This window comes from Felis catus, chromosome C1 (assembly GCF_018350175.1).
Source record: "Felis catus isolate Fca126 chromosome C1, F.catus_Fca126_mat1.0, whole genome shotgun sequence".
Lineage (NCBI taxonomy): Eukaryota > Metazoa > Chordata > Mammalia > Carnivora > Felidae > Felis > Felis catus.
Genome location: NC_058375.1, coordinates 220,330,705 through 220,339,492, shown reverse-complemented (window position 1 = coordinate 220,339,492; position 8,788 = coordinate 220,330,705). Strand labels below are relative to the sequence as shown.

The window sequence follows — 8,788 nt, the reverse complement described above, 5'->3', positions numbered from 1 at the left end:
GTGAATCGGGAGGTGGTTAGCTGGGGGGGGCGTCGGGAGGTGGTTAGCTGGGGGGGAGAGTCGGGAGGTGGTGAGCTTGAGGGGGGAGTCGGGAGGTGGTGAGCTGGGGGGGAGTTGGAGGTGGTGAACTGGGGGTGAATCGGGAGGTGGTTAGCTGGGGGGGGGCGTCGGGAGGTGGTGAGCTGGGGGGGAGAGTCGGGAGGTGGTGAGCTGGGGGGGGAGTGGCAGTGGAGCTCAGCCTTCATCGAATGTGCACTTGTAGGTGAGCAGGAAATGCAGGGCTGGGGGGCCCTGCAGGTGCTGATGCTGCTGGAGACGATGGGGGAGGGGCCGACCAGCCTCCGGGGGGGCCTCTGTGCTTTCAGCAGACCCGCCACGGTCGGTGTGGGCCACGCTGCCTCTCCCGCACATCAGGCATTCCCACGGGCTCCACAGAGCCCCCCGGGGCGAAGCATCCAATGACAGCTGTGAGCCGTTCGCAGGCCCAGGACGTACACACCCCGAAACACAAGGGCGCTGCTTCCTGAATTCAGCCGGGCCCGGGCTCGGGGGGGGCTCTCATTGGAGAGTCACGTTTCAGCCCGTGGTTTTCCTGCCTGGGGACGCCCCACCTGGCGTGGTCTCCCAGCCACGACGGGCTCCCTGGAGCCCCAGGACCCTCGCTGTGGACATTACGGGGCACAGTGCGGCCCTCCAGAGGACCGGCCCCTGGTAGAGGGAGCTTCCGGTGGCCTGGGGGAACAGGTCCTTCCGAAGGGTGGCCTGTCACTAGGAGGTCAGCCCGCCAGCTGCCCCTCTCCAGTCCAGTCTCTGAGAGAAGGCGTTGTTTAGAGGTCAGGCATCTTTTGTGTGCCAGTGACAGACATTTTCCTTGCTCAAAGAAATAGGATGATTGATGGGACTACAGAATTGGAAAATGTAAGGGGCTTCAGGCATAGCTGGATCCAGGAGATGAGACAAGGTTATTAGAGCCACCTTCCTCTCCCTTTCTCTCTCCTGGGCTTTCCCTGCGTAGCTTTATTCTCAGGTAGACTGTCTCTCCAGGTCTATCCAGACACAGAGCAACACTCAAATTTCACTACACTCATAAATCTCCCACAGGACTGATTGGCGGCTGGGATCGTGTGCCCATCCCTGGGCTGGGGCTCAGGGGCTGGGCAGTGGCGATTGGGTGGCTCGGGTCATGTGCCTGCTGCCACATTTATAGTCCCTCCAGCATCACTGGACTGGGGGGAGTGTCATTTTTAGAGAAATTCAGGGAGTGAAGGGTGGGCGTGTCCACTCCGTGTGGCCTGTCCAGTGGTGGCCAGTGAGCGCTCCCATGGAGAAGCGTCTATGTGGGTAAAGGCCCTAGAAGAAACCTTGGGCTCCATCCACCTGCCGGCCTCTCCATTTGGAGCAAGAGGCTGTGGCCGCCAGGACCTGGGTCTCAGGAAGCCCCAGCAAACTTCAAAGGGGACAGGGTTTGATCGCAGAAGGGGACTCGCTAAGAGTGGTGATCAAAAGGAACGCGTAGGATTCCAGGTATGTGCAGACGCTGTGTCGGGGGCAGAAATCAAGGTTCTTCCGCCACTGACTGCGAGGGTCACCCTCCGAAGAGACTTACATGTCCTCGAAAGCACTTTTCTTTTTATCATGTTAGAAATACAGCGGCAAAAACGGCTTCTGTCTCTCTGGTCTGGAGGTCGGAGGGAGGAGAAAGCGGAACGCTGTCATGGAAACTGGCTGAGGTTTGGCGACACGAGAACAGGGTCGGAACAGCACCGATCCAGGACCGCGGGGTGCTGCGTCCAGCCCAGCTAAGTCGACGTGCGTCTTTGGGCAAGCGGCCACCCCTCTCTGGGCCCCCGGTTGAGCTTTTAAAACAATAACCGCCATTATCCCCTCTTATCGCACAGTGAGTGACATCCCTGCGGGTCCTTCCAGCCCAGGATTTAAGGTTCTAAGCTGCGTGCCCGAGAGGCCCGGGGGAAACTTTAGCATCAAACAGAATACCCGTTTTAGAATCGTTTCTAAAACCCAGACTTCCAAAGTCCAGAGTTCAGTCTGGGAGCGGAGAAAAGGAAGTGTTTCTTATAAGTGGGTCCCAAGGAGCGTGTTTCCCAGAGAGGACGGTGAGGCCCAGACGCCTGTCTTGAGTGCCCACAGCCGGCGGGCAGCAGGTAGGAGGGGCAGTAGAGGCAGCAAACACAGGTGGTTCCTTTAAGGAGCGTGGCCCTCGAGGACTGGTCGAGGGCGGGGGGCTGGAGACAGCTGGGGGGAGGCAGCCTCGAGGGACGGTGCCGGGAAAGGGGACCCTGGGGCTGGGGCACCCTCATGACTCAGGCTCTCTCTCAAGGACCGAAGCATGCTCACTTCTGGGAGCTCCCACAACACACCTTGGATTCCAATGCCTCCCCAAAGTCAGACTTGGCCTTCTCAAGGTCATGAGACGAGTGAACAGTGAGATTCTGGCCCAAGAATCTCCCATCCAGTGTGTTAGAAAGCGTGCCCTCCTCCAAACACAGGGATGAAGGTTCCCAAGGAAATGCCCGAGGTGGGGACATTCTGCATCACACCACCCAGATGGGGGACAATGGTCCACCTGCCTGCTGCTGCAGAGTTCGCAGCGAAGAAGTCTGGCTGTAAGACTCTGAGTTCAGGAGAATCGTTCTTAGAGTGAGAAGACATGAGGTGGGAAGAAAAGACGAGATTCGATTTCCTTTGCCTTTGGGGGGTCAAGCACAGCAACCACCGTGAGACGGTAAGAAAGGCTGACCTCGTCGGGAGCAGACTGCGTGGGGCAGGGAGTTAGATCAGATACAATTCTCGGGGTGATCAGAAACAGGTCTCGTCCCGCTCTCCTTTCATCGGGGACAGAGAAAACACCGAGGCCTCTAAATCAAAATCAATTCCTGTTAAGCCTTTGGCCAATTTGGTTTGTGATCTCTTTCAGCCTGGATAAAGGTGCAGTAGAGAAAGGGCATTTTGCTCTGAGATCTGGAAGGACCCTTGGAAGGGACCTTGTCCTGCCTCCCTCCAGCAGCGGTGAGGGTGAAGCCTGTGCCTTGCCCGGTGATGGACGATCCCTCTGCCCGGGGCGGTTTCTGGAGACAAGCCCCTGGTTACACTCGGTAACATCTGCTCCCGTCCGGCTGGTCTTAGCTCTGTCCTAATTCTGCCTCCTGGGACCCAGACCCCAGTGAGCTAGGGGCCTCCTGCTGCCCCCCTGCCCCCCCCCCCCCGCAAATGGCACGTCCCTGTCACGATCCCTGCTGCCTGTGCGTGTGGCTTTATTTGATATTTGCAGAAGTAACTGAGGATCTCAGGGTGTGATCATCCTGGGGTGGGGGTGGGGGCTCTAAATCCAATGACAGGTGTCCTTATAAGAGAAGCAGAGGGAGATCTGAGACGCAGGCCCATGATGGAGGCAGAGGCCGGAGAGGGGCTGTCACAAGCCAGGGGAACAGGGGCCAGCAGAAGCCAGAGCAGCAGGAAGGATCCTCCCCCGGACCCCTGCTGGCACGTTGGTTCTGACTTCTGGCCTCCACATCTATCGTTTCATGCGAGTTGCCGGTCATGTGTCACAGCAGCCCCAGGACGCGCATAGAGGCCATGTGGCTTTTCCGCTCTTGGGTCTCCAGGGGCTCATAGCTACAGTGGAGACGGCCATGTCATAGGGCTTTGAGGGCTCCAGACAGGCATTTCCAATAATAGAAACTTCCGGCATCATTGACGACAGAGGTGGGGTCAGACCTGGGCCTTAGGGTTGACAGGGCCGCACTCTTCCAGCCAGACGCCCCCCGATCCTGCAGCTGGGACTGCGGGTGGGCCCCTGGGCCCCTTGGCAGGGGTCCCCCTGGGATTTGAGCCGCGGGCGGCAGATTCCCTCCGACCTGGAGCCGGTCGCCGAGCCCCAGACGCAGACTGCACTCCACCTGGGCCCGGAGCTCTGGCACGGTGGGCTCTAATGGGGTCTCCGGGTACGAGGGCACTTGGTTGGACAGAGACCGCCCTCTGCGCGTGCGTCATCAGACGCGGTGAGGTTCAGGAGCAGAAGCCCAAATGCCTGGCGCTGCACGGGCCGGCCACCGCTCCGGCCCTGGGCCCAGCCGCGTCCTCAGCCCCACGGTTAGGGCCAAGGGTCCGCTGGGTTCAGGGACTAGCAGAGGCCCCGGAGCACGCCCCAAAGGCCCACGCGTGGGACAAGGTGACCCGGGTCCCTGCCAGAAGACGTGTGCAGTTCGTGGCCAGAGGCTCGGTCCCAGGAGCAGCGGTGACAATGCCCTTCGCGCCCTTTGGGTCCTCGGGCTCCCCCAGGGTATGGAGGGGGACTCCTCACAGTCTGGTGCCTCTGGTGCCCTCTGTCCACTCCCGGTTCAGCCAGCGCCTCCTGGGGGCCTTCCTGGTGCTCAGAACACTCTGCGGGCACCACACACAAAGCCACCTCCTACCCACGAGGACAGGCCTGTGACAGGGAGGTCCCCGCGGCTCGGAGGCCAGAAGCCTCTGCCCAAGGCACGTTCCCAGGAGGGCCCCAGAGCTGACGGAGTCCAGGGCTCAGCCCCAGGCACACCGGCCATCCACAGCCTGAGCTGCCCCGGCTCTCCTGAGCCCCGTCGGCCGGCGGGAGCGCCTCCGCCACCAGAGAGCGGCCGCCCAAGTCCCGCCGGCAGGAAACCTCCCCATCCCCCCGCTGCCACCCCATCGCGGTGGGGGACCACTCAGCCCTGTGGGCTCCCCTTGCCCCTCTCAGTGGTGTCCGTCCAGAGCAGCGAGGTCTGAATGTCACTCATTTCTGCAGGTCCCACCCTGGGAGCTCGGGGCCGTCACAGGCATGCTCCGTGCAGGGGTGCGGGGATTCCACGCGCGGGTGCGGGGCTCTATGCTCCCCTGTGGGCTCCGTGTGCGGGTGCGGGGTTCCGTGTGCGGATGCGGGGTTCCGTGCGTGGGTGCGGGGTTCCGTGCAGGGGTGCGGGGTTCCGTGCAGGGGTGCGAGGTTCCGTGGTTGGGTGCTGGGATTCTGTGCACGGTGCGGGGCTCAATGCACCCCCGTGGGCTCCGTGTGCAGGTGCGGGGTTCTGTGCTCTGGTGCGGGGATTCCGTGGGTGGGTGCGGGGTTCCGGGCGGGGGTTTGGGCGGGACCTGCTGCTCCCCGGGGGCCTGGCGACCGGAGCGCGCGGGGTCTCATTACAGGTTTAAAGGATGTTCAGGCGTCAGCAGCGCGTCCACTGGGCTCGGCCGAGTGACCACACAGGGGGCATGCCGTGAGGCCGGCCTCGGTGTGGACATCCGGCTCTAGGTGGTGCCTTGTGCCTCATGAGGGAGGCCGATTGGGGGGTGCGCCACCTCCCCTTCCTGCGCTCGTCAGCAGCACCCCCACCTTCCCCCCGTTCTGGAGCGTTCTAATCTCGCAGGCGTTCCCGACAGGGACGTGTGGACAGCACCTTCTGTGTCATTGACTCACCCGAGTGTCGCGAGCTGCTAATTATAATGACATCTTTGATGCGCTGTTTCTTATCTTCTTAATTAGATGGTTATGATTAATGGAGTGGACACCACCTAACCCTGACGTGTCTCCTGGAAAGTTGTGTGCCGCTCAGGCCCCTTTCGGGGGTGGGCCCGGGCCGTTTGTGCCGTCAGCAGGCTGCTCGGGGCGCTCCTGGTCCCCCGGCCCCTGGCCGCCACCTGGGGGGGGACGTGGGGGGGTGGGGGGCGAAGGAGCAAGGACAGAGACGCCACCGCCACCCAGAGTTGGCTCCAGCCTCCTCCTTGAACCAGGGGACGTATGTGAGCGGAGGGAGCCCTAGTGGCCCGCCCCCACCCACCTCTCCCCGGTGGGCCTGCTCCCAGCCTGCCGAGTGGCACGGAACCACAGGGCCTCGCGGCTCCCGAGTGCTCTCCCGAGGGGTGTCCCCCTCCCCCCCCCCCAGCCTGGTCACGGGGTGTGAGTCAGGCCGGCAGGAGCACTGTGGGCCACCCGCCCCGCCTTGCACCCAGATGCACTGGGGAGGGAGGCGGAAGGGCGGGCTGCTCCGGGATCCGCTGAGGCCAGGACAGGCTGGGCCCCAAGTGGGGCCTTCCTTTCCTTCTGTGTGAGGTGAGGGGCGGCGAGGAGACCTCTGGGGCCACTCTGAAAGGGGCTACGAAAGCCAAGGTCTCCGAGGCGGTGTGACTGGCCCCGGCCCGCGCTCAGATCTCCGCGTGACCCCAGGGACAGCTGCGCGTGAGTCACGGTGGCCTGCTGGCTGACCCTCTCTCTCTGCCGCCAGGGGTCACGACCCGCCTCTTCCCAGCTCTACCCTCCGCCCTCCATCCTCCACCCCTGAAAGCGAGCTCCATCGGGCCGTGGCTGCTGGTCTGGTTCTCCCTCGAGCCCCACCTCCCTCGACTTGACCCACTGCTCACAGTCCTGGCCACTGTGGCCAGCCCACACCCTGGGAGCCACTGGAGTTACGGCCCTTCTGCGTCCTCACCCTTGCCAGTGGCTGCACTGGTGGCCTCGCCTGCTGTGAGAGCCCTGTCGGCCTCCACGCACGCTTGGGACCCTCCCACCCCGGTCTCCTTCCTCCTGCGGCTTCTCCGGAAAGTTCTCTCGTGCAGACACAGGGTCCCGGCTGCCGTGGGTTCCCCATCTTCACAGGTTCCGGAGGCAGAGGGGAGACTACTCAACATCCCTGTGAGCCTTTCACCCCCAAATTGGGCTGACGCCCCCTCTGGTCATTCGTGGGGGGTGGGGGGGAGGCGGGGAGGGGGAGGCAGCATCTGATTGGCCAGCCCTGTGGGAGGTGGGAGGGCAGGCAGCGTGACTGACAGGCGGTCCCAGTGGCACCCACAGCTGTGGGCAGGGGAGAGGGGGGCAGGTCCCCAAGGCTGCACTGCCAGGAGCCCCAGCCGGGAACTGCCTGGGGCCGCTCCCCTTCACTGTCGAGGGCCCCTCCCCACCCTGGAGGTCAGCCGCTTTGGCTGCCGCAGGGCTGTAGGCTGCCGTGCTAGAACCTTCCTGGAGTCCCTGAAGGCCGGGTCTGGAACCGCCCCCAGAGGAAACCTGCTCCAGCCACCGGTTTGCAGCCGGTGCGGGAGGCCCCGGGAGGGGAGGCCGGCAGCTGGTGAGGGGCTGAGCGGGAACAAAAGCCCTCTTCTCCTCCCGGGCTGGGCCCTGTTTGGCTCTGCCTCAGCTCCCAGACCGAGTGTGAGACAGTAAACGCATTCAGTGCGGGACAAACGGCCCCAGCCCCCTCTCGGAGGTCAGGGGGCCCAGGGGGGGCAGGGCTGGGGTGCCCTGAGAAGGCGCACAGGTGGAGCCAGGCGGGGAGGGGGTCCTCCTGGGACTGGGGGAGCAGGGGGAGGGGCTCCATGCCCCAGGGACCAGCCCCCGCACGGGGGGGGGGGGGGGAGTGCGGCCCGGGCTGGGGGCTCAGTGTAGGAGGCTCTGGTTGCAGACCCAACTGCTGGGCTCAGAAAAGGTGTCAAGAGGATAAAATGTCCGGGGTTGGGGGGGGTGGCGGAGCCTGTGCCACAGAGGAGGCACCCGGTCGCCGTGTGGCAGACAGACTCTCAGATGACTCTCAGAATCTCGCCCCCGGGACCCTGGATGATCCCTTCCCCTTGAGTGGGCAGCACCGGAGACTCGCGAGAGAACGTGCAGAGCTGTTGGACGTGGCCCTCGCTGGTCTAAGCAGACCGGAGCCAGACGCCTGGGGAGGAAGTGGCCACGCTGGGAGCGTCGTGTGGCGAGGGCTACAGTGGCCTCTAGGACCTGAGCGCCCCAGGCCACAACCAGCAGATGTCCGGGGCCCTCAGTCCCGCAAACGCAAGGAAACGAACGCTTCCGGCCACCAGCTGGCCTCTGGATGATAGTGCCACCCGGCGACGCCTGCACCGTGGGCGTGGCCTGTGGCCTGTGGCCCCGTTGTCTCAGAAGCCAGCTAGGCGGTGTCCAGAAGGTGGCCCGCAGACGCCATGAGACGGTCAGCGGCACTACGCTCACGCTGAGGCTGTGGCGACTTGTGACGCGGCATGACGGTGAACACGCGTGGACTTCGGGAGGCCCGCCAGAGCCTGCCTCTGTGCTCGGTGGCCGGGTCGCCTGGGCAGGTCCTCCTTCGGCCCTTCTGCTTCCCTGCGATCACCTGGCAGTAATGGCCCTGTCCCCAGGGCTGCGTGGGCAGCTCGGCACCACGCTGGGCGTGCAGGGAGAGGAGTGAGGGGCCCTGATGGTCACTGATGCGCTATTGAGGCAGATGGGCCCGCCACCTCCTGCCGCTGGGGGGGGGGGGTGGGGGCCTGCAGCGTCAGAGGTGGGCCTGTGATGGCAGGACGGTGGCTGGTGCAGGAAGATAGCCTAAGACGACAGCGCTGGCCGGCACACCCTGTCCCAGGCTTCGCCGGGACGCAGGGCTGACAGGGCCTCCCGGCCTCTCCCTGCCCGTGCCCGACACCGACTTGGGGGCGGGAGGGGGGACAGAAACAGCTCTGTGGGGAGGAACGGCAGGCCTCCCGCCACCCGGATGAGCCCAGGGACCGATTGCAGTTGGGACCCAGCCCTGGCTGCACCCCCGGCCCCATCCGCTGCAGGGGTGGTCCTGGCTCCCTGTGGGTGCGTGGCTGCGGGGGTAGAAAGGCTCCAGACGCCCGGGAAGGGGCTCCCTGCTCTGGGCACATCAGGGCAGCCGGGGACAGAGGCCGGCTGGCAGCTCCCGGGAGGCACACGCGGGTCTGTTGGGAGAATGGAGGGACCGCGAAGGTCGGGCAGAGCCCTGGACCGTGGGCCGTGGCCCGTGGCTCCTTGTAGCCCCTGGATCCTGGC

At 64.3% G+C, this 8,788-nt stretch overlaps 1 long non-coding RNA gene across 3 annotated transcripts; it reads left to right on the top strand.

Annotated features, from left to right (window-relative positions):
* The first annotated feature begins 203 nt into the window (after positions 1 to 203).
* Positions 204 to 4,988, top strand: LOC123379329. Of its 3 annotated transcripts, none has more exons than XR_006583682.1 (3): positions 205 to 1,809; positions 1,899 to 2,162; positions 2,339 to 2,913. It is a non-coding gene; the product is annotated as an uncharacterized LOC123379329 (long non-coding RNA). The 3 variants fall into 3 exon arrangements; XR_006583681.1 differs by adding an exon at positions 2,936 to 4,988 and having other exon boundaries at positions 212 to 2,162; positions 2,339 to 2,743; XR_006583680.1 differs by having other exon boundaries at positions 204 to 2,162.
* The last annotated feature ends 3,800 nt before the right edge of the window (positions 4,989 to 8,788 follow it).